Genomic DNA, 26,820 nt, shown 5'->3' on the forward strand with positions numbered 1-26,820 from the left:
AAGCTTTGTGACATCATCAAGGCTCTACTTATGTCATAAAACTCCTCCTAGCCAGGTTTCTTCCCTACTAACCCCCAGAAATATCCAGCATACAGGTCCTAAAATGCTGCTCATACAGCCCCAGGAAGACCCAAAATAAAAACCCCAATCTTCTTCCCAATTACTTGAGTCATATTTTCCAAGTAACTCAACCCCTTTATGTGTTTTTTTTTTTTCTGTAAAATAATTTTTGGTCTGAATCAACAACTCACATGAATGTTTTTTTTTTCCTAGCTCCAATGTCCTCATTGCTTATTTTCTATTGATTTTTCCATTACTTCATAATAATAATTATCAAACTTTCCACTTCTCTTCCTCCTCCCACATTCTTCTTGCTCCTCAAATAAACCTCTCCACTCAAACACTAGTCCAAATAGATGGCAGGGTACTTTGAGCTGTGGGAAGTCCAAGCCCACCCTTCATCCATCCAGATTTAGCAAGGTATGCATCCACAAAAAATATGATCACAAAAAGCCAGTGTATGATATGCAGACAATTGCAAGTGCCATTATCTTTGGCTTCTCCGTCTGCCCCAATTGTCAGCCACATTCAGAGCTTCCAGTTTGATCCCATGTTCTTTCATTCCCAGGTCACTGGATTAGTTGAAATCCCCTTAGTTCAGGCACAGTGTCTCATAGTGTGGACCAAGCCCTTATATTCCTGACATCCTTGCTCTTTTTCTCCATCCATCTGCTCTTCCACTGGAGCTTGGAAGCTCCATCTAGTTTTCTGATTTTGACCCTGACTTTATCTCCATCATTTGCCAAACAAAAGTTCCATGGTGGTTTTCAAGATAGTCAGTCATCAGTCTGACTATGGGACAAGGCACACATAGTTCCTAGGGACATGTCACAGTGCAGTCAACTTCTCCTCCCTGCTTAAGTACCTAGAGAGGGTCACCCTATGGCCTTCTGAGAACCACTCGAGAGATATCGATCTTGACATCCCCAGAATGGCCCCATAAATTGAGATATCATCAGTGTATGTGCATTAACTTGTCTGTGTTTGTGTGTGTGTATTTAAATCACAATAACAAATGGATTGTAATATTGAAGTTTCTTCTCATCTTGAGAAGAATATTTGCTACAGAAACACTCTCACAGTAATAGTGAGAGTATAAACTATCTAAGAAAGGAGAAATAACTGGAGGAATCCCCCAGGAGTTAGGCTCAGTGTCCCAGGAATTACGCCCAAGGAAAGTCAATGAACTCAGTGATGGAAGATGAAACCCAGCCTAAATAAAACGCTAAATCATTTAGGTGGAACATGAGATACTCTTACAACAGTTACAAGAGGTCTAAATTGACTGGACTGGAACAGAAGATGAACACAATGACTTGGAGCTGAGAGTGCATGTCAAAACTGATTGGATCTGGAAAAAATTATGTAAGCATACCAAGGAAACCACCAGTGGGACAAAACCCTAAGAAATCTGTATGACAACATATCATGTTGAACATAATGAGATTTATAGACAAAGGAAAGATCTCAATTATGTCACTGTCACACAGGTGATGATGAACCAGTTCCATCGTAGAGTGACTCCCTGCTGTGTTTAAGATAACCTGTCAATTCTGTCTAGTCAGTTACAAGGAAATTTGCATTAATTGCACAGATTAACTATCAGCATCATTTACTGCACAATCAAAGGCAAGGCAAAGAAATCATAGACATGTCGTTGAATGCTGATGATGTTATTTGGAGTTTTGATGGGTTTTTTTCTTAAAGGGAAATCATCGGTGACTCTCATGCATGAAGCAGATCCTTTCTCTGTGATGTTTCCTGAATAGCCACTGAGATACCAGCCCATTGAGTTGTGGTCTCTCTCTCTTTTACAAAGCAACTTCTACCTTCAGCTTGATCTCTTGCTTGAGCTTCCCTTCCGGCTACTAGGCTCCTTTTCTGATCCTGCAGAGGGCTTTTGTAAGGGATTGTGATCTCTAAGTTTTTCCCCTTTCAAGAACTAATCATTCTATTAATCACAATTCTAAACTGCTGTGGGAGTTTGTTTGTGACTTATGCCTTCACATGTGATACAAGCGACCTGTGTGTATAGGGTCTTCTCTCTGTTCATGTGGGGAAGGCATGGCAGCAGGAGTAGATGGCTGCTCATTCTCTGTAAGGAAATCAGTAAACAGTGGGCACCAAGTACAAGGATGTCCTGAAATATTAAGTCTTGTCCTTTCAAGGCCCCAAAGCCTCCAGCTAGGTTCAGGGTCACGACAATCTCCAAAACCCACCGAGCATGAAGTATTCAGAACCAGAAGCCAGTGTGTGCCATATCGCATAAATTCATCGTGAGTACACCAATCTGTTTTTTTTAATTCTAAATTATTTTGTCCCATCAGAACGATCTATATTACCAATTAACCAAATTTGCTGCATCTTTGGTGTCCTAGAATTGCTTTAAATTGTTGCTGGGACAGTCTTACAAACCTTCCTGTGCTGTTATGAGACCTTAAGGGGACAGCACTTATTTCAGAAATCAAAGGCAGTTGGGTTCAATCCTATGGTTAGCTGTTAGCTAGACACTGGAAGGATGGATTTGACTAAGAAAGGGAGACAGTATACATGGAGGCAGGTAACCTTTCCTTTGCAAAATGACCCATTTTGAAGCCTTACTTCAGGCCCTTCTCTTCTCCTAATCTTGGTTTCTTTATTAGTTTAGGAGAAGAATTAAAACTCCATTTACAGTATCTGTGAACCTGAATGAGTTAAGTATGTGTGACCAACTTGATGTCTGCCTGTCTGTCAACAGGGCCAGAGTTCAGGGGCATCTGATGCATAGCACAGGAATGTCAGCCATCAATCTCTGGTCCACCTAACTCTACAGCATTAGAGTTGTCATGGTTGCTCATCTGACCTTCCTCATATGATCTCCATCCACAGAGATGTCAGAAAAATCCTCCCCTGAGAGTACAAGTTCTTTACAAATGAAAGAATATACAACAGAAGACACATGGGAGATTTATATGGGCATCTATTGAAAGGATAAAGTGACAGAAGAAGTTTATTGATTAATTAAAGAAAGAATCCGCTTCAGCTGATATGTTAGAACATAGGTAGGTGGAGTAAACAAAATAGAATGCCGGGAGGAAGAGGGAGTGAGCTCAGAGAAGCCATGCTCCCCTCTCCCCGGCAGATGCCATAGCTCTGCTCTCTGAGGCAGATGTCGATGCAGCCAGCCACCATGTCAGACATGCTGAATTTTTCCTGGTAAGTGCACCTCGTTATACTACACTGATTATTAGAAATGGGTTAAAATGCTGAATCTAATGGGCCAGCAGTGTTTAAAAGAATACAGTTTTTGTGTATTTATTTCAGGCATAACCTTCATGCAGTCGTGGTGCTGGGGACACAGCCTCTCTGCTAAAATAACTACAGAATGGCTTGCAGCCTTGTGGACAACTGAATCCACTGAAAGCATGAGAATGCTTGGGAAAGAGTAAAGCATGTTTTCTTGGTAGCAGCGATTTCTCGGTCTGCTCTGCTTGCTAGAAGAAAGCAAGGGCTCTCATCTAAAAGAGGCTTGCTGACTCAGCTTCAGCTGCAAAACCCTGCAGCCCTTAAGAGGTCCTGCCACAAAACAGTTAAATGGTGTTGATAAAAGCCAACTGAATGCTTGTATGTTTTCAGCAGTAGCAGGAAAAAAAACTGTGTTGTTTTAAATTGCCGGCTTTCTGGGCCATCCTGCCTGGGCAAACTCTGACTGTTTGAGGAAGGAGGGCCAGCTACAGAAAGAAGGCTTGAGTGTTGTCTGTTGCAGCCTCTTTGATGGCAAGGACCTTGAAACACTGTAGACTTGTGGCACTGAATGCGGCTCTGTTCGGTACCTCAGCCACAAGGTTGGAATGGCAGAAAGCTAAGGAATGGGCTACATCTGGCCAGCAAAGCCACGGCTTTAGTCCTACTGAGATTGCTTGGTAAATGAAAGACTCATGTGTTCAGAAAAACAGAGAGAGAAATAGAGTAAAGAGAGATTCAAAGACAAAGAAAATTTTTAAATGATTTACAGTGTGTTAAAAATATGTGCAGGCTAAAATTTGAAGTTCTTAAAGTTAAAAAAAGGAAGAGAGTTGTTGGGTGTGGTAGTACACACCTGTAAACCCAACACATGGGAGGCAGAGGGAGATTGACCTCTGTACCTTCAAGGTGAGGTAGCACACGCCTTTAAAACCAGTGCCTTGAAGGCAGAGACAAACAGATCTTTGTGAGTTCAATGTGTAGTAGCATACACCTTTAATCCCAATGCCTGAAAGGCAGAGAGAGGCAGATCTCTGAGACTTCAAGGACAGACAGGTATACAGAGTTATTCCAGGTCAAAGATACAGAGAACCTGTCTCAAAAGGCAAAAAATAAAAAGGAAAAATAAACAAAATAGAGGTTAAATTGAAGCGCACAAAGATGGAAAATTCACAGCGAATTTTGATATTGTATGCTATTATGCTCTTTTTGAATCATTTGAATTTTGAGGCAGTAGCAATAGCTGCTAAAAGATGTTTCTTTATAAAAGCTGCTGAAATAATCCAACATAGATATTTTGAAAATGCCTTGACTTTGAAATTTGGATCTAAGGACATGATGCTTTGGAAAGGAGTTTCTATTTTGTTTTCACAGAGGGTGATAGTATGTGAATGCCTCTATCCTAATATGGTAGGATGGACCACGCCCTACTTAAAGGTTGCTGTGAACACCTTTAAAAAATTGCTTTGCTCAACTGCCAACTGAGATAAATCAATAATGATGCCACCATTCAGCAGGAAGCATTTTGGAGAGAAAAAACTGCACCCACGTTCCCAAATATGGCTTATAAATGTTCTTTTACATTTAAAGTGGGATGTGATATAGATATGAATATTTGCATTAGTATAGATTTTGCTTTACTGATAGAGATTTTAGGTCAATTTTGTTATATGTATATGCATTTTTGATCTTAATTAAGGTATTGTGATTGTGTAGTTCATTAAAAAATATAATGCATATAGGTTATTAATGGATAATCATTAATAATAGTCAAGTTTGTAGTCATGTTAGTTAGATTTTCTAGCTCCATATATTTCAGTTAGATAGGCATTATTCATATCCCTCTAGACTACAAAATAGGCTATTTAATGTTTTAGTACCTTAGGGGTTTTCATGACAGTGAGACACTCTACTCTTGGCAGCACATATCTACTTCAGGAAGAAGATGGGCATCAAAGAGGATCCTTATGGAGTTTGATAGCCATTTGGGGAAGAAACTGCTTTTGCCTGGATTGTTGCATAAAAAGTTCACAGAAAACACTCAGAGAGAGGACTACTGAACTTGCCTAAAGGCGAGATGATTTTTTCGTGTTCCTGATTCAGGAAAGGGTCAGCAAAACATTCTTCAAGACAAACAGATAGTGACTGCATTTGAAATTTCCTGCTTCATGGAAATGTCTGCTGGAAACTATGGGCCTGTAGACTGAGGATGGAAACACCAACAGTACAGACGAACTTTGGGTGACTGTCCAGGCAGCGAGATGTCTCTGTCATTTCTAGAGATTGAAAATGGCTTACTTTTTGTTTGCTTAGGTAATACTGTATTATTCTGGAGTCTCTGATGGAGTTGAAGAAGAGATAGATAGTTATAGTTTTCCATTGTTATGATAAAAGATAAAATAGATATAAATATTGTAACTGTAATTCTTGCTTGATAACTGTTTTGTTATATGTAATTTTGCTATGTTAAAGTTAAAGATTCCATTCTTGTTTAAACAGAAATAGGAGTAATGATGGAGTATAGGTCATTGGTTAATTAAATAAAGAAACTGTTTGGCCTGCAATGTTAGAACATAGGTGGGTGGAATAAACATAAGAGAATGCTGGGAGGAATAGGAATTGAGCTTAGAGATGCCATGCACCTCTGCCATGGGCAGAAATGGTAGCTCTGCACTCTGAGGCAGATGGCGATACAGCCAGCCACCAGGTCAGACATGCTAAATCTTTCCTTCTAAGCGCACCTCGTGCTGCAACATACATTATTAGACATGGGTTAAGAGGCTGAAAATAATGGGGCAGGCAGTGTTGAAATGAATAGTTTTGTGTTGTTATTTCGGAGCATAACCTTACAAGGCGGCCCCATGGGGATGCAGCCCTGCTGCTCAAATTTCTACAATCAAGGGGGAAATGGAAGAAGGGAAGAATGAAGAGAGAGAGACAAGGAAGAATGGATGGATTCAATCATTCATTGGAAAAATGAGTGAACCAATGAATGAGGAGACCTAGTAGGAAAAAATGTGCTGCATTCCCTCAGAGAGTCAGGTCAAATTAAGGATTGACAAGGTTTTCCACTAAGGAGGAGGCTTATTCCATTTTACCTTCTTTGTGCTCCAGGCCCACCCACAAGAGTGATGATGAGGACAGGGAGAAGAAGAGGAGAGGGTGTACCAGAATTCCCTGGTACAATTTCTCACCCAAATTGTAGCCAAATCACCTGACCTGGGACAGCTGATCTACATGCTGGACCCTAACTCCCAGTTTGACAACTCTAACATTTTAACCAAGTTTGTGAAGATGAAGGAACCAAAAATAGCCCAGTTACAGGATGGCAGGTTCCTTACAGGATGGGAGTCAGACATCAGTACCATACTGGTATTTGGCGGTTGGCTGGGTGTGTGGGGTCTTTGCCAGACTCCACATAGCATCATGGATTCCCTACTTTACTGATATTATGGAGTTCGGTGCATTCATCATATGTGTGCATGTCACACACTAGTGGGCATCATATGTACATGTTTATCCTGTGTGTGGGTGAGTGTGTTCATGAGTTTTATAGCCCAAGTACTACAGAACATGATCAATGAAAGGGAACACTGTTTTCCAGATATGGCAGGGCAATTATTTAAATGAACTGACAAGGGTTGGATGGCATGGATAAGACCTATGAGAGTTCAAGGCATACCGAATCCAGGCATGACAAAGTAGGTGGCAGACAGAATTCTGGCAAAACTAAGTAGGTAGCTTGATGTCCACCTTACTGGAGAAGAGCAACTGAGCGGAGACACTTTTCACTAAGCAACATGCTCTAGTGGAGATCAAACATCCTTTGACTTACAGCCAGTACGAATCAAACCATTCACCAAATGAAACCTAATTTTCTCTGATTTTGAGTATACATTTGTGTCCCTTCCTGATTAATCTACTCTTTATCCTCTTAAGTCCCAATACCTCATGCTGATATCGGTCACATCTTTCCTTTTGACATGGTTTTCCCTCAAGATTCATACCGCCCAGAGATCATACAACTTTTTGTCCCCTGTCCACTGCTTCCTTGACAGCCATCTTGTCCTTTACCACACCACGCATCCCCAGTCCTTTACTCTCCAAGGGGAAAAGACCATAAATCCTGCTTTGTTTTGAGGCATGTATTTCTGTGATGCCCCATCCACCAAACACAATCCATCATTGACCAAATAACACAACATGTTAACAAATTTTTATTCTTTGAGAAAGAATAATCCATTGGAAAAGATACCAGGATTCATAGAAGACCTGAGGTATCTCTGAAAAAACACATTCCCACAGAGAGAATTAAGTCTGCACCTCAAAATTTGAGAATTTCACTTTAACAGATCTTCACCAAATCATAGACATAGATATGGAAGTCATTATCAAACTTGATGAAATACACAGAAGTTTTGTTGGGAACTTGGCAAATAATTTTACCTATCTCTTGGGTTCCATCTTTTTTGTTGTACTGCACTCTTTTGCCCTCCAAGGAATCCCTGCCTAATTCCAAAGTCACCTCTACTGGAGGACATTCAGGCGTGATGTGGAGGTTGCCTTCAATGGAATCATCATGATGGTGGTAAAGGTACAGGACCGGATCATTCTCGTTGACAATGTAGAAACAGGTCGTTATGGCCTGTACCTCATCTGGGACCACGCCACTCCACTCTTCCTTAGAGCCTGGCATGATGTGGAGGTTGCCTTCCAGGTAGTCATCCAGGAGGTGGTAAATGTACAAGACCGGATCTTTCTTGTAGGTAATATAAAACCAGGTCTTCATGATTGGCACCTCTTCTAGGACCATCCCGTTCCAGTCATTCTTAGAGCCATTTGTGCCCATGAATGTATGTTTCACTGCTCTGCCAACTATGGTGTTTGAGAGATGAGTGTCTGTCACCTGAGGAAATGGCACATTATTAGGCAGGATCTTCAGGTTTAAAATCCTTTCGTCACTATGAAGCTCCAAGCCATAGACACAATCAATCCCATCATATTTCAACAAATAGAGAGAGGGATATGTTGGCAGTTGATCTAGAATGATGGCTTTCCAATGGGTGACTGGTTCATTGGCTTCCTTCCAGCCATGAGAAATTCTGCGGCCAACAATATTCTCCAGGGCCTCAAAAGGCTTACTAAGTTTTTGCTTCTGGATCGATGGCCCATTCTTCTTCTGGAGATGTGGCATGCCACTCATATTAAGAGGCATCTTCATCATGGTGGGACACTTTCTGAGATAGGCCACAGCACTCCTGTTCCACTGTCTCTTGGCTCTGTTTCTGTGCTTGGGCTTCATAGCTGCCAATCTCTGCATAGGAAGATTTCTTCAGTTTAAATCAGACACAAAGTGGTTTCCTCCACCATAAGTGCCTGCAAGGATAAGAAGGTGAGGATGTGAGGTCAAGGCTCTTTTTAGGAATAACTTTGGAGCAGGTGAAAAAGGCAGGGCTGAATAGATTTGGATACCTAAATGGAATATGTTCTTAAGAAATTAATAGGAAAATTATCAAACTCTTGTCTACAGCTCAGTATATGTGTATCAGAGACATATTCCTGCTGCAAAATGCAATTGACCTCTACTGAGAAACCTACTTCCTGACTTACTATATCAATGAGAGAGGAAGCTATGCCTATACCTAAAGTGAGAAAGAAATATCTGAACAGATGGCAAAGAATTCAAAGAACAGCCACTCCTCTCCTTACCACTCAAGCTACTGGTTAGTTGGCTGATCTATAACCACCTGCCCAAGGTCATGGCACTCCACTCCACTGGCTCTCTCTATTGTGTCTCCTGATCCAGATCCAGGTTGATTACATAAAGATATTCTGTATCTTCATTAGAGAAGTGAGTACTGTGAGTCAAACTGCCAAAAGATAAAAACATTAATCTGTGCAACAGCACCTATTAGAAATAATTATCTTTTAAAACACATATGGACAAAGAGGATCTTTGCCATTTAAGTGGACAGAGGAATTGGACATTTTTAGCAAAGATAGAGTGGGGAGAATACCTGATATTAACCGTCCCCCAGCTATCAAATATAGGAGCTGTTAACGACATAAATTTGGGACCCAGAGCAGATTTGAAAGAAACCTTTCTTTGACTACAGAGGTCCTAGTTGCTTCCTAAACATATTTACCAAAAGAAAATATCTTGGCTCTCTAGATTCCAACTTCTGGAAATTCGGTTGAACAGTTGTGGAGCCCAAGATCTGAACTGACCTCCTCAGTCACTGTGAAGATAGTAAGCCCACCTTCACAGAAGACTAGTGCTTCATGAGGAGCAGAGTTGCCACCCCCAACCAAAGCTTTGTGACATCATCAAGGCTCTACTTATGTCCTAAAACTCCTCCTAGCCAGGTTTCTTCCCTACTAACCCCCAGAAATATCCAGCATACAGGACCTAAAATGCTGCTCATACAGCCCCATGAAGACCCAAAATAAAAACCCCAATCTTCTTCCCAGTTACTTGAGTCATATTTTCCAAGTAACTCAACCCCTTTATGTGTGTTTTTTTTTTCTGTAAAATAATTTTTGGTCTGAGTCAACAACTCACATGAATGTTTTTTTTTCCTAGCTCCAATGTCCTCATTGGTTATTTTCTATTGATTTTTCCATTACTTCATAATAATAATTATCAAACTTTCCACTTCTCTTCCTCCTCCCACATTCTTCTTGCTCCGCAAATAAACCTCTCCACTCAAACAACAGTCCAAATAGAGGGCAGGGTACTTTTAGCTGTGGGAAGTCCAAGCCCACCCTTCATCCATCCAGATTTAGCAAGGTATGCATCCACAAAAAATATGATCACAAAAAGCCAGTGTATGATATGCAGACAATTGCAAGTGCCATTATCTTTGGCTTCTCCGTCTGCCCCAATTGTCAGCCACATTCAGAGCTTCCAGTTTGATCCCATGTTCTTTCATTCCCAGGTCACTGGATTAGTTGAAATCCCCTTAGTTCAGGCACAGTGTCTCATAGTGTGGACCAAGCCCTTATATTCCTGACATCCTTGCTCTTTTTCTCCATCCATCTGCTCTTCCACTGGAGCTTGGAAGCTCCATCTAGTTTTCTGATTTTGACCCTGACTTGATCTCCATCATTTGCCAAACAAAAGTTCCATGGTGGTTTCCAAGATAGTCAGTCATCAGTCTGTCTATGGGACAAGGCACACATAGTTCCTAGGGACATGTCACAGTGCAGTCAACTTCTCCTCCCTGCTTAAGTACCTAGAGAGGGTCACCCTATGGCCTTCTGAGAACCACTCGAGAGATATCGATCTTGACATCCCCAGAATGGCCCCATAAATTGAGATATCATCAGTGTATGTGCATTAACTTGTGTGTGTGTATTTAAATCACAATAACAAATGGATTGTAACATTGAAGTTTCTTCTCATCTTGAGAAGAATATTTGCTACAGAAACACTCTCACAGTAATAGTGAGAGTGTAAACTATCTAAGAAAGGAGAAATAACTGGAGGAATCCCCCAGGAGTTAGGCTCAGTGTCCCAGGAATTACGCCCAAGGAAAGTCAATGAACTCAGTGATGGAAGATAAAACCCAGCCTAAACAAAACCATATATCATTTAGGTGGAACATGAGATACTCTTACAACAGTTACAAGAGGTCTAAAATGCCTGGACTGGAACATAAGGGGAACACAATGACGTGGAGCTGAGAGTGCATGGCAAAACTGATTGGATCTGGCAAAAATTATGTAAGCATACCAAGGAAACCACCAGTGGGACAAAACCCTAAGAAATCTGTATGACAACATGTCATGTTGAACATAATGAGATTTATAGACAAAGGAAAGATCTTAATTATGTCACTGTCACACAGGTGATGATGAACCAGTTCCATCGTAGAGTGACTCCCTGCTGTGTTTAAGATAACATGTCAATTCTGTCTAGTCAGTTACAAGGAAATTTGCATTAATTGCACAGATTAACTATCAGCATCATTTACTGCACAATCAAAGGCAAGGCAAAGAAATCATAAACATGTTGTTGAATGCTGATGATGTTATTGGGAGTTTTGATGGGTTTTTTTCTTAAAGGGAAATCATCGGTGAGTCTCATGCATGAAGCAGATCCTTTCTCTGTGATGTTTCCTGAATAGCCACTAGATACCAGCCCATTGAGTTGTGGTCTCTCTCTCTTTTACAAAGCACCTTCTACCTTCAGCTTGATCTCTTGCTTGAGCTTCTCTTCCGGCTACTAGGCTCCATTTCTGATCCTGCAGAGGGCTTTTGTCAGGGATTGTGATCTCTAAGTTTTTCCCCTTTCAAGAACTAATCATTCTATTAATCACAATTCTAAACTGCTGTAGGACTTTGTTTGTGACTTATGCCTTCACATGTGATACAAGCGACCTGTGTGTATAGGGTCTTCTCTCTGTTCATGTGGGGAAGGCATGGCAGCAGGAGAAGATGGCTGTTCTTTCTCTGTGAGGAAATCAATAAACAGTGGGGACCAAGTACAAGGATGTCCTGAAATATTAAGTCTTGTCCTTTCAAGGCCCCAAAGCCTCCAGCTAGGTTCAGGGTCACGACAATCTCCAAAACCCAACGAGCATGAAGTATTCAGAACCAGAAGCCTGTGTGTGCCATATCACATAAATTCATCGTGAGTACACCAATCTGTTTTTTTTTTAATTCTAAATTATTTTGTCCCATCAGAACGATCTATATTACCAATTAACCAAATTTGCTGCATCTTTGGTGTCCTAGAATTGCTTTAAATTGTTGCTGGGACAGTCTTACACACCTTCCTGTGCTGTTATGAGACCTTAAGGGGACAGCACTTATTTCAGAAATCAAAGGCAGTTGGGTTCAATCCTATGGTTAGCTGATAGCTAGACACTGGAAGGATGGATTTGACTAAGAGAGGGAGACAGCATACATGGAGGCAGGTAGCCTTTCCTTTGCAAAATGACCCATTTTGAAGCCTTACTTCAGGCTCTTCTCTTCTCCTAATCTTGGTTTTTTTATTAGTTTAGGAGAAGAATTAAAACTCCATTTACAGTAACTGTGAACCTGAATGAGTTAAGTATGTGTGACCAACTTGATGTCTGCCTGTCTGTCAACAGGGCAAGAGTTCAGGGGCATCTGATGCATAGCACAGGAATGTCAGCCATCAATCTCTGGTCCACCTAACTCGACAGCATTAGAGTTGTCATGGTTGCTCATCTGATCTTCCTCATATGATCTCCATCCACAGAGATGTCAGAAAAATCCTCCCCTGGGAGTGCAAGTTCTTTACAAATGAAAGATTATACAACAGAAGACACATGGGAGATTTATATGGGCAAGCTGTTGAAAGGATAAAGTGACAGAAGAAGTTTATTGATTAATTAAAGAAAGAATCCGCTTCAGCTGATAGGTTAGAACATAGGTAGGTGGAGTAAACAAAATAGAATGCCGGGAGGAAGAGGTAGTGAGCTCAGAGAAGCCATGCTCCCCTCTCCCCGGCAGATGCCATAGCTCTGCTCTCTGAGGTGATGTCGATGCAGCCAGCCACCATGTCAGACATGCTGAATTTTTCCTGGTAAGTGCACCTCGTTATACTACACTGATTATTAGAAATGGGTTAAAATGCTGAATCTAATGGGCCAGCAGTGTTTAAAAGAATACAGTTTTTGTGTATTTATTTCAGGCATAACCTTCATGCGGCCGTGGTGCTGGGGACACAGCCTCGCTGCTCAAATAACTACAGAATGGCTTGCAGCCTTGTGGACAACTGAATCCACTGAAAGCCTGAGAAAGCTTGGGAAAGAGTAAAGCATGTTTTCTTGGTAGCAGCAATTTCTCAGTCTGCTCTGCTTGCTAGAAGAAAGCAAGGGCTCTCATCTAAAAGAGGCTTGCTGACTCAGCTTCAGCTGCAAAACCCTGCAGCCCTTAAGAGGTCCTGCCACAATACATTGAAATGGTGTTGAAAAAAGCCAACTGAATGCTCGTATGTTTTCTGTAGTAGCAGGAAAAAAAACTGTGTTGTTTTAAAATGCCGGCTTTCTGGGCCATCCTGCCTGGGCAAACTCTGACTGTTTGAGGATGGAGGGCCAGCTACAGAAAGAGGGCTTGAGTGTTGTCTGTTGCAGCCTCTTTGATGGCAAGGACCTTGAAACACTGTAGACTTGTGGCACTGAATGCGGCTCTGTTCGGTACCTCAGCCACAAGGTTGAAATGGCAGAAAGCTAAGGAATGGGCTACATCTGGCCAGCAAAGCCACGGCTTTAGTCCTACTGAGATTGCTTGGTAAATGAAAGACTCATGTGGTCAGAAAAACAGAGAGAGAAATAGAGTAAAGAGAGATTCAAAGACAAAGAAAATTTTTAAATGATTTACAGTGTGTTAAAAATATGTGCAGGCTAAAATTTGAAGTTCTTAAAGTTAAAAAAAGGAAGAGAGTTGTTGGGTGTGGTAGTACACACCTGTAAACCCAACACATGGGAGGCAGAGGGAGATTGACCTCTGTACCTTCAAGGTGAGGTAGCACACGCCTTTAATCCCAGTGACATGAAGGCAGAGACAAACAGATCTTTGTGAGTTCAATGTGTAGTAGCATACACCTTTAATCCCAATGCCTGAAAGGCAGAGAGAGGCAGATCTCTGAGACTTCAAGGACAGACAGGTATACAGAGTTATTCCAGGTCAAAGATACAGAGAACCTGTCTCAAAAGGCAAAAAATAAAAAGGAAAAATAAACAAAATAGAGGTTAAATTGAAGTGCACAAAGATGGAAAATTCACAGCGAATTTCGATATTGTATGCTATTATGCTCTTTTTGAATCATTTGAATTTTGAGGCAGTAGCAATAGCTGCTAAAAGATGTTTCTTTATAAAAGCTGCTGAAATAATCCAACATAGATATTTTGAAAATGCCTTGACTTTGAAATTTGGATCTAAGGACATGATGCTTTGGAAAGGAGTTTCTATTTTGTTTTCACAGAGGGTGATAGTCTGTGGATGCCTCTAGCCTAATATGGTAGGATGGACCACTCCCTACTTAAAGGTTGCTGTGAACACCTTTAAAAATTTGCTTCGCTCACCTGCCAACGGAGATAAATCAATAATGATGCCACCATTCAGCAGGAAGCATTTTGGAGAGAAAAAACTGCACCCACGTTCCCAAATATGGCTTATAAACGTTCTTTTACATTTAAAGTGGGATGTGATATAGATATGAATATTTGCATTAGTAAAGATTTTGCTTTACTGATAGAGATTTTAGGTCAATTTTGTTATATGTATATGCATTTTTGATCTTAATTAAGGTATTGTGATTGTGTAGTTCATTTAAAATTATAATGTATATAGGTTATTAATGGATAATCATTAATAACCGTCAAGTTTGTAGTCATGTTAGTTAGATTTTCTAGCTACATATATATATATATATATATATATATATATATATATATATATATATATATATATATTTCAGTTAGATAGGTATTATTCATATCTCTCTAGACTACAAAATAGGCTATTTAATGTTTTAGTACCTTAGGGTTTTTCATGACAGTGAGACACTCTACTCTTGGCAGCACATATCTACTTCAGGAAGAAGATGGGCATCAAAGAGGATCCTTATGGAGTTTGATAGCCATTTGGGGAAGAAACTGCTCTTGCCTGGATTGTTGCATAAACTGTACACAGAAAACACTCAGAGAGAGGACTACTGAACTTGCCTAAAGGTGAGATGATCTTTTCGTGTTCCTGATTCAGGAAAGGGTCAGCAAAACATTCTTCAAGACAAGCAGATAGTGACTGCCTTTGAAATTTCCTGCTTCATGGAAATGTCTGCTGGAAACTCTGGGCCTGCAGGCTGAGGGTGGAAACACCAACTGTACAGAGGAACTTTGGGTGACTGTCCAGGCAGCGAGATGTCTCTGTCATTTCTAGAGTTTGAAAATGGCTTACTTTTTGTTTGCTTAGGTAATACTGTATTATTCTGGAGTCTCTGATGGAGTTGAAGAATAGATAGATAGTTATAGTTTTCCATTGTTATGATAAAAGATAAAATAGATATAAATATTGTAACTGTAATTCTTGCTTGATAACTGTTTTGTTATATGTAATTTTGCTATGTTAAAGTTAAAGATTTCGTTCTTGTTTAAACAGAAATATGAGTAATGATGGAGTATAGGTCATTGGGTAATTAAATAAAGAAAATGTTTGGCCTGAAATGTTAGAACATAGGTGGGTGGAATAAACATAAGAGAATGCTGGGAGGAATAGGAATTGACCTTAGAGATGCCATGCACCTCTCCAATGGGCAGAAATGGTAGCTCTGCACTCTGAGGCAGATGGCGATACAGCCAGCCACCAGGTCAGACATGCTAAATCTTTCCTTCTAAGCACACCTCGTGCTGCAACATACATTATTAGACATGGGTTAAGAAGCTGAAAATAATGGGGCAGGCAGTGTTGAAATGAATAGTTTTGTGTTGTTATTTCGGAGCATAACCTTACAAGGCGGCCCCATGGGGATGCAGCCCTGCTGCTCAAATTTCTACAATCAAGGGGGAAATGGAAGAAGGGAAGAAAGAAGAGAGAGAGACAAGGAAGAATGGATGGATTCAATCATTCATTGGAAAAATGAGGGAACAAATGAATGAGGAGACCTAGTAGGAAAAAATGTGCTGCATTCCCTCAGAGAGTCAGGTCAAATTAAGGATTGACAAGGTTTTCCACTAAGGAGGAGGCTTATTCCATTTTACCTTCTTTGTGCTCCAGGCCCACCCACAAGAGTGATGATGAGGACAGGGAGAAGAAGAGGAGAGGGTGTACCAGAATTCCCTGGTACAATTTCTCACCCAAATTGTAGCCAAATCACCTGACCTGGGACAGCTGATCTACATGCTGGACCCTAACTCCCAGTTTGACAACTCTAACATTTTAACCAAGTTTGTGAAGATGAAGGAACCAAAAATAGCCCAGTTACAGGATGGCAGGTTCCTTACAGGATGGGAGTCAGACATCAGTACCATACTGGTATTTGGCGGTTTGTTTAGTGTGTGGGGTTTTTGCCAGACTCCACCTAGCATCATGGATTCCCTACTTTACTGATATTATGGAGTTCGGTGCATTCATCATATGTGTGCATGTCACACACTAGTGGGCATCATATGTACATATTTATCCTGTGTGTGGGTGAGTGTGTTCATGAGTTTTATAGCCCAAGTACTACAGAACCTGATCAATGAAAGGGAACTCTGTTTTCCAGATATGGCAGGGCAATTATTTAAATGAACTGACAAGGGTTGGATGGCATGGATAAGACCTATGAGAGTTCAAGCCATACCGAATCCAGGCATGAAAAAGTAGGTGGCAGACAGAATTCTGGCAAAACTAAGTAGGTAGCTTGATGTCCAACTTACTGGAGAAGAGCAACTGAGCGGAGACACTTTTCACTAAGCAACATGCTCTAGTGGAGATCAAACATCCTTTGACTTACAGCCAGTACGAATTAAACCATTCACCAAATGAAACCTAATTTTCTCTGATTTTGAGTATACATTTGTGTCCATTCCTGATTAATCTACTCTTTATCCTCTTAAGTCCCAATACCTCTCGCTGATATTGGTCACATCTTTCCATTTGACATGGTTTCCCTCAAGCTTCATACCGCCCCGAGATCATACAACTTTTTGTCCCTTCTCCACTGCTTCCTTGACAGCCATCTTATCCTTTACCACACCACGCATCCCCAGTCCTTTACTCTCCAAGGGGAAAAGACCATAAATCTTGCTTTGTTTTGAGGCATGTATTTCTGTGATGCCCCATCCACCAAACACAATCCATCATTGACCAAATAACACAACATGTTAACAAATTTTTATTCTTTGAGAAAGTATAATCCATTGGAAAAGATACCAGGATTCATAGAAGACCTGAGGTATCTCTGAAAAAACACATTCCCAAGAAGAGAATTAAGTCTGCCCCTCAAAATTTGAGAATTTCACTTTAACAGATCTTCACAAAATCATAGACATAGATATGGAAGTCATTATCAAACTTGATGAAATACACAGAAGGTTTGTTGGGAACTTGTCAAATAATTTTACCTATCTCTTGGGTTCCATCTTTTTTGTTGTACTGCACTCTTTTGCCCTCCAAGGAATCCCTGCCTAATTCCAAAGTCACGTCTACTGGAGTAAAGGGGTTAAATCAGCTCCCTTTAGAGGGCGGGGTTTGCCTCAGGCGAATCCATACCAATAAAGGGTGCGCGGAGAGGCGGCTCGTCCCTTTTGTTCCTCGCTACCTGTGCTACGCTGGAACTTTGGTTCAGTAAGTTTAACAATAAACTGGTAAATATTCTTTGATATCTGCATTGCCTTTATTTTGTGCCAGTACATCTGGCACCTCCCCCGTGGGGCTTTGCCGAGAACCGGCCCCGAACGGAGTCTCTTGCACCCCGGGGTCGCTGCGGCGGTCTCTCTGGGCGCGCGCGGAAGAAGTAGAGATTCTGAGCAGTCTCTCTGGGCACGCGCTGAAACAGCTGAGATTCTGAGCGACTCGATTTTCCCTGCTGCTTGTTAGAGTATCAAGCAGTGAGTTTGATATCCACAGAGCCTTTTTAACAGCGCCTAAGCCTCTGTTCCTAGCCGCCCCGGCCAGATTTCCCGTGCGCAACCGCCCGCCGGCGTGCGCGCTGCCTGTGTCTGCTCCCCCTCCCACCACCCCCACCGCCGCCAGCGCTCAGGTCACGTGACAGCTGCCTGAGAGCCCCGGCAAAAAATACTTATCAGCTTGGTGTCTGTTTCAATTTTGTTTTTGAGTCCTTTTATTTCAGATTTAGGACACGTGGATTCAACTGGGCTCTTTCGCCACCACTGGCAGGAACCAGTTATTACAGGTAAGAGAACTTTTTCTTTTCTAAATAATGTCTGACAACGTGACCGCAGCCTATTTCAATAGTTCTTTTGAATGCACCATTTGGGAGATCTTACAAGAGGTGTCTACCACACCACATATATGGATATTCCTGGGATTCTTAATTTTCCTTAGCACTATTTGGTTTGATAATAGGAAAATGATCAAATCTCTTAAGGCAGAGGTTGAAAGTTTAAAAACTATTGAGTGTGACAACAATCTTCTCAAGAATCAGTTTGAAGTTCTCCAGGAAGAAAACAAATCTTTGTTTAACATGACTCGGCTAACTGAGCAAAATCTAAAAAAAGTACAGGTTGATGTTAAGGAGAAATTCATTACTATGGAAGAAGGAACAGCTGAATTGGATCGTAAGTTTCAGCAGTCCCTTTCTGATGTTAAGGAGAAATTCATTACTATGGAAGAAGGAACAGCTGAATTAGATCGTAAGTTTCAGCAGTCCCTTTCTATAGGAACTGAAACGTTAACTGAGAGAATCAAAACTGCTGAATGTGACAATCAAATTTTGTCTAAAGCGTATGACAGATTGGCGGAAAGATTGTCAATACAAGAAGGCACGGTTTATGCCATAAAAATTATGTCCAAAGATGACAAGTTATCTCTACTGGACAAATTTCATACTCTAGAATCCTCAATGAAGGCTTTAGAACATAATTCTGGGCAGGAGATTCAGACATTACAAAAAGCAATGGTGAATAGAATTGAAAAGATTGAGGAATTTCTAAATTCTGATGAAGAAGAGCAAAGGGTAGAGAGGCAAATTTTAACTACATCTGTGGATAAATCCCTCCGGGACAATTTTCACAAAGCTCTACCTACAGCTCTACATGCCTTTCCTGTAATAACAACAGAAAAGGTGGTTGGTTCCAGAAACCCTAGGGTCATCAAGGAAGATACATGGGAGCCTGTCCGTATGAATGATCTCAAAGAAATTAAACAGGCCATCATGTCTTTTGGGATGCACTCCCCTTTTGTTAAAGAGATGCTAAAATCTTGGGCCACAACAAGCAAAGCAACCCCCTTGGACTGGCTCCAGCTGAGCTCCGCGGTCCTTGAGAGTGGACCGCACTTAAAATGGAAATGCTTATTCAGGCAAGAGGCTAGACTTTTAGAACAGCAGGAAAAGGCGAAGGGAATTGACGTTTCCCTAGATAAAATTCTAGGTGAAGGGCTCTTTTCAGACCCTCAGGAACAAGCTAATTTGGATGAAACCATACTCTCCATGTGTACTACAGCAGCCTTAAGGGCTTGGGACAGAGTACAAGACCCAGGACAGAGAATGGAATCATTTGTCACAGTTAAACAGGGTCAGAGAGAACCCTTCAGTGACTTTTTACAAAGATTAACTAAGGCTGTACAAATGGGGATACCTGACCCAGAAGCAAGACGTATAATAATTGAGTCTTTGGCTTACGAAAATGCTAATGTGGAATGCAAAAGGATCTTGAGGCCTTTAATGTTCAGATCAGCGTCCTTGGAAGAATGGGTCTTGCATACACTAGATGTTGACACATTTGACTATGGCACTGAAGCATGGGTAGAAGAAGCAATTTCCAATGGTAAAAGGAGACACCAGAATACCAAATGTTTTAATTGTGGCAAAATGGGTCATATGAAAAGGAATTGTAAACAACGGGTTTTCAGAAATAATAATAATGCGTCTTCTAGAAATAACAGGAATAGAAGGAATCAGCCTTCAGGTTTATGTAGAAGATGTGGGAAGGGCAGACATTGGACGAATGAATGCAGGTCTACAAGAGATAGACAAGGCAACCTGATACAGACGGGAAACGTGAGAGGGGGGGCCTCTCAGGCCCCCATGGCAAACATGGTTCAAACATTCCCAGTTTCTGCAGAGAACATGCCTCGTCAGGACAATTAGAAAGCCACATGCCTACTGTTACAAGCAATAGTAATCAGAAAGATGAGTTACGTGTGTTTTGGCAAACTTCTATAAATGATCAAAGACCTAAGCTGAGAGTGTGTGTAAATGGCATTTTTATTACTGGCCTACTTGACACAGGTGCTGATGTAAGTATCATTACCCCAGTATCTTGGCATCCATATTGGCCTCTTCAGAATGTAAATGTTCAGCTCCTGGGAATTGGAACCCTATGTCGAGTAAGGCAGAGCACGAGATGGGTTGAATGTATAGGGCCTGAGGGACAAATAGGAAAATTAAGGCCTTATGTAGCCAATATTGCAATGAATTTATGGGGTCGTGACCTATTACAACAATGGAATACTCAAATTAACATTCCTGCTACTTCTAGAGCCCATATTTCTGAAAGGAATATTAAAAGTTATTACAAAAGGACAAAACCGGCCATTAGGGCTGTGCAGGAACAAGCAATTGATGTCCCTTCAGAAATACCAACAGCCTTGCCTCTAAAATGGTTGACTGAGAAACCAATATGGACAAAGCAATGGCCTTTAGCTGAGGAAAAGCTACAGGCTTTAGAACAGCTGGTACAAGAGCAACTAGATGCTGGACATATAGAAGAATCTACCAGCCCTTGGAATTCTCCTGTATTTGTGGTTAAGAAAAAATCAGGTAAATGGAGAATGGTGACAGATCTCAGGGCCATCAACAAGGTTATTCAACCTATGGGCCCTCTGCAATCTGGAATTCCGTTGCCCTCTTTATTACCAAAGGGATGGCCTCTCATAGTTATTGATTTGAAGGATTGTTTTTTCACTATACCTTTGCAAAAAGAAGATAGAGAAAAATTTGCCTTCACAGTGCCTACTTATAACAATTCTCAACCTTCGAGGAGGTACCACTGGACCGTCCTCCCCCAGGGTATGTTAAATAGCCCCTCCCTGTGCCAATATTTTGTGAACCAACCATTGCAAATAATACGCAAGAAATTTCCCAAATCTATTGTATACCATTACATGGACGACATATTGTTATCTGATTCAAACATAGATACCTTGAACAGGCTGTTTGAAGAAATACAGATACTGTTACCTAAATGGGGATTGCAAATTGCTCCTGAAAAGATTCAGAAGGGAGATTCTGTTAATTATTTAGGTTATAGAATAGGTTTGCAAAAAATTAAGACACAGAAGGCACAAATTCGGAGAGATCGCTTACGGACTCTTAATGACTTTCAAAGACTGTTAGGAGACATTTCCAGTTTACGACCAACTATTGGGATAACACCTGATCTAATAATTCATTTGAACAAGACCTTGGATGGTGATAAAGATTTAAACAGTCCCAGAGAATTAACAGCTGAAGCAGAAAAGGAACTGACAATGATTGAGGAGAAATTACAACAGGCACATGTGGACAGAGTGAATCCAGAGCTCGATTGTATTCTCGTCATATTACCATCGAAAATTTCTCCTACAGGAATTTTAATGCAGAGAGATGATATTATCTTGGAATGGATCTTTTTACCACATAAACCAAGTAAGAAACTGAAAACTTATGTGGAAAAAGTCTCTGAGTTAATTATAAAAGGCAAGCTGAGACTTCGTCAACTAGCAGGCATAGACCCAGCAGAAATTATAGTGCCTTTCACTGCTGATGAACTAAAGAAATTATGGGAAGATAATGAACCATGGCAAAGAGCTTGTGCTAATTTTTTGGGAGACATTAATAACAACTATCCAAAAAGCAAGCGGCTCAACTTCATAAAGAGAACTTCTTGGATCCTTCCTCGAATAGTCCGTGATGCTCCAATAACTGGAGCCCGTACATTCTATACTGATGCCAATAAATCAGGGAAGGCAGGTTACAAATCAGAAGACTTGGGTAAGGTGGAACAAAGTCCTTATGATTCTGTCCAGAAGGCAGAATTATATGCCATTCTTATGGTACTAAGAGATTTTAAAGAACCTATTAATATAGTTACTGATTCACAATATGCAGAAAGAGTTATTTTACATATTGAAACTGCTGAATTTATACCTGATGATACAGAACTAACCTCATTGTTTATCCAGGTTCAAGATTTGATCAGGAACAGGCTTTGCCCTATGTACATAACACACATCCGATCCCATACGGGTCTGCCAGGTCCTCTAGCACAAGGTAATGCTGAAATTGATCAATTATTGATTGGTAGTGTGCTTCAAGCCTCTGAATTTCATAAAAAACATCATGTTAATAGCAAAGGTTTGAAGAAAGAGTTTTCTATTACATGGCAACAAGCTAAGGAGATTGTGAAGAAATGCCCTACCTGCTCTTTCTATAACCAAACGCCACTGCCAGCAGGAGTTAATCCAAAGGGCACTCATAGAAATGAAATCTGGCAGATGGATGTGTTCCACTTTGCAGAATTTGGCAAATTGAAATATGTTCATCACACCATCGACACTTATTCAGGCTTTCAGTGGGCAACTGCTTTAAGTTCAGAAAAAGCTGATTCAGTAATCACTCATTTATTAGAAGTCATGGCTATCATGGGTATACCTACACAAATAAAGACAGATAATGGTCCTGCTTATGTCTCTAGGAAGATGAAACGGTTTTTTGATCATTACAATATCAAGCATGTTACAGGTATACCATACAATCCTACAGGTCAAGCAGTCATAGAAAGATCAAATCGAACTATAAAGGATATGTTGAACAAACAGAAAGGGGTGGAAAACACCCCTAGAAATAGGTTACATAATGCTTTGTTAACCTTGAATTTTCTCAACGCTAACGAGAAGGGAACGACGGCTGCAGAAAGACATTGGATAATGGAAAAGTCTGCTGAACTAAATCAACCAGTTTATTTCAAGGATGTACTAACCTCCCAATGGAAGCCAGGAGATGTGCTGCGTTGGGGAAGGGGTTTTGCTCTTATCTCCACAGGTGAGGAAAAATTATGGATACCGTCAAAATTAATAAAGGTTCGGTTTGAGGAAGAGAAGTCACTTGGAAAAGATAAATAACAATTCATTCACAAGGATGACCAACATACAGATGGTAAGGATTACTAATAGGATGGGGGCAGGGTTCTTTTCTTATCTCCACAGGAAAATATTCATCTCCAAAGAATTTGAGGGACCCTGAATATTTAATTACTGATGGATGGAAAATAGATACGACCCATTAAACATCAACAATAAAATTCTATATGTATCGTAAGTATTGGTTTTATATATATTTATGTATATTTATATGTTTTATTGAACACTTCTTTATAAATGTGTAGAGCTGGTTTTGGAGTTGGACTATGGCTCAGTCCTTCTTCAATTCCAAGCCTGTTGATAAGAGATATTTCAAAGTTTCTGTCTCAGGTCAGGAGCCATGAAATGGGACAGAATAAGAATAATTTTATACTTGATAAACTTTCTTTGCCTTCCCTCACATCTGTGTCTTTCTTTATATGTCAGTATAAGTCCTTGTTGTTAATGTTTAAATTTCCCATAACAAGCAACATATTTTCCTACAGTAATTTTGGAAGTTTCCAGGATGAAGATGGGGCCCCACAACATCAACTCAATCTGGTTTTTATGACGTCATGATTTTTTTTTAAGCGCTAATTTTAGACCTGTTTTTTGGTACCAACTGCAAGAGACAATTTCATATGATGCACATTTTTGACAACGCTCTGGCCGGACCTTATCGAAACACACAAAGACTAGTTATATTTTTCTTAAGTCAAAGGTTAATTTGGGAATTTTACCATCGTTTGCTTTCACAGGGGCCCCTAAGAAGAACGTCGCCCCCATGTCAGCTAGAAGCAATCTAAGAGGACGACGTCCCCTCTCCCAACAGAGTTTGCCCACAGGGTTAGGGACATCTTTTAGTGGTTGGTTTAGGAGTGATGGGATGGGGAGATATTGTATGTAATTAGGGATAAAAAAAAAAGGGGGGGGGATTAACTGGGTTGATGGGATGATTGGTATTTGTGACTTACTGTTTTTAGAAAATTATGTTGGTACTGTTTCTTGTATATTGATATATTGAATATTGAATGTGAGTGTTCCTACCTCTATTTTGGTATAAGAGTATGCTTATATTGTATGGATACATCTATCATATCACAATGTACATTTCTACCTCTGGTACTATTTATGTAATAACATTGTTTACATTTGATAAGTAATGACATTGTTTACAAGTGAAGATCATTGTCTTCATACATTGCACAATTGTTTATTCCCTTAGTTTTCAAATTAGATAGGTATTGAGAATTACATGTTTGTCATATTATTTTTAGGTTAATCAGGTCTTTTAGATACATAGAGATTATTTTCAGTATAGATAGTATTATCTTCAGCCTCTTTGAAGAGCTGTAGAAAATGGCCTTTAATCTAACCTAGAATTCTGTGCCATCGAGACACAATTTACTCCTGGCAACACCACTCTACTCCCGAGAGAACGTTGAGCACCAAAGACACTCCACTGGGAGCTTGTCTTCCTGGCAGAACTGGCCTTTGGGTTAAGAAAAACCCATACCTCAACTACTGACTAAGATATAAACAGGATTGTCTTATCTTGCCAAGACAGGGTAGGATAATCCTAAGAAAGTTCCTTGCATTTGAGAATGGTATGTCAGTTATGTTAGGCCTTAGCCAAAGTTGGTTGACTCAACATTGCAAACGAGATTTTGGGTGATTGCCCAGGCAGTCAGTTGTCTCTGTCATTTGTTGCACATTTTGGATATCTCTTTTTTGTTAAGTAATATTTACTCCCTTCTCAGATCTTTGATGGAGTTGAAGATTATTTAATTGTAGTTACTCTTTAGCAAAACTTTTGCTCTCAATATTGTTTGTTATATTTATCATTTGTTATTATTGTTATAGTTATATTCGGTTTAGTTGTGTCTTATTTAGACAAAAGGGGGAGATGAAGGGGTTAAATCAGCTCCCTTTAGAGGGCGGGGTTTGCCTCAGGCGAATCCTTACCAATAAAGGGTGCTCGGAGAGGCGGCTCTTCCCTTTTGTTCCTCGCTACCAGTGCTACGCTGGAACTTTGGTTCAGTAAGTTTAACAATAAACTGGTAAATATTCTTTGATATCTGCATTGCCTTTATTTTGTGCCAGTACACTGGAGGACATTCAGGCATGATGTGGAGGTTGCCTTCAATGGAATCATCATGATGGTGGTAAAGGTACAGGACCGGATCATTCTCGTTGACAATGTAGAAACAGGTCGTTATGGTCTGCAACTCACCTGAGACCACGCCACTCCACTCTTCCTTAGAGCCTGGCATGATGTGGAGGTTGCCTTCCAGGTAGTCATCCAGGAGGTGGTAAATGTACAAGACCGGATCTTTCTTGTAGGTAATATAAAACCAGGTCTTCATGATTGGCACCTCTTCTAGGACCATCCCGTTCCAGTCCTTCTTAGAGCCATTTGTGCCCATGAATGTATGTTTCACTGCTCTGCCAACTATGGTGTTTGAGAGATGAGTGTCTGTCACCTGAGGAAATGGCACATTATTAGGCAGGATCTTCAGGTTTAAAATCCTTTCATCACTATGAAGCTCCAAGCCATAGACACAATCAATCCCATCATATTTCAACAAATAGAGAGAGGGATATGTTGGCAGTTGATCTAGAATGATGGCTTTCCAATGGGTGACTGGTTCATTGGCTTCCTTCCAGCCATGAGAAATTCTGCGGCCAACAATATTCTCCAGGGCCTCAAAAGGCTTACTAAGTTTTTGCTTCTGGAGCGATGGCCTATTCATCCTCTGGAGATGTGGCATGCAACTCATACTAAGAGGCATCTTCATCATGGCGGGAGACTTTCTGAGATAGGCCATAGCACTCCTATTCCACTGTCTCTTGGCTCTGTTTCTGTGCTTGGGCTTCATAGCTGCCAATCTCTGCATAGGAAGAACTCTTCAGTTTAAATCAGACACAAAGTGGTTTCCTCCACCATAAGTGCCTGCAAGGATAAGAAGGTGAGGATATGAGGTCAAGGCTCTTTTTAGGAATAACTTTGGAGCAGGTGAAAAAGGCAGGGCTGAATAGATTTGGATACCTAAATGGAATATGTTCTTAAGAAATTAATAGGAAAAGTATCAAACTCTTGTCTACACCTCAGTATATGTGTATCAGAGACATATTCCTGCTGCAAAATGCAATTGACCTCTACTGAGAAAAATACTTCCTGACTTACTATATCAATGAGAGAGGAAGCTATGCCTATACCTAAAGTGAGAAAGAAATATCTGAACAGATGGCAAAGAATTCAAAGAACAGCCACTCCTCTCCTTACCACTCAAGCTACTGGTTAGTTGGCTGATCTATAACCACCTGCCCAAGGTCATGGCAGTCCAGTCCACTGGCTCTCTCTATTGTGTCTCCTGATCCAGATCCAGGTTGATTACATAAAGATATTCTGTATCTTCATTAGAGAAGTGAGTACTGTGAGTCAAACTGCCAAAAGAAAGAAACATTAATCTGTGCAACAGCACCTATTAGAAATAATTATCTTTTAAAACACATATGGACAAAGAGGATCTTTGCCATTTAAGTGGACTGAGGAATTGGACATTCTTAGCAAAGATAGAGTGGGGAGAATACCTGACATTAACCGTCCCCCAGCCATCAAATATAGGAGCTGTTCACGACATAAATTTTGGACCCAGAGCAGATTTGAAAGAAACCTTTCTTTGACTACAGAGGTCCTAGTTGCTTCCTAAATATATTTACCAAAAGAAAATATCTTGG

The sequence above is a fragment of the Microtus pennsylvanicus genome, assembly GCF_037038515.1.
Source record: "Microtus pennsylvanicus isolate mMicPen1 chromosome Y unlocalized genomic scaffold, mMicPen1.hap1 SUPER_Y_unloc_3, whole genome shotgun sequence".
In the NCBI taxonomy this organism is placed as follows: domain Eukaryota; kingdom Metazoa; phylum Chordata; class Mammalia; order Rodentia; family Cricetidae; genus Microtus; species Microtus pennsylvanicus.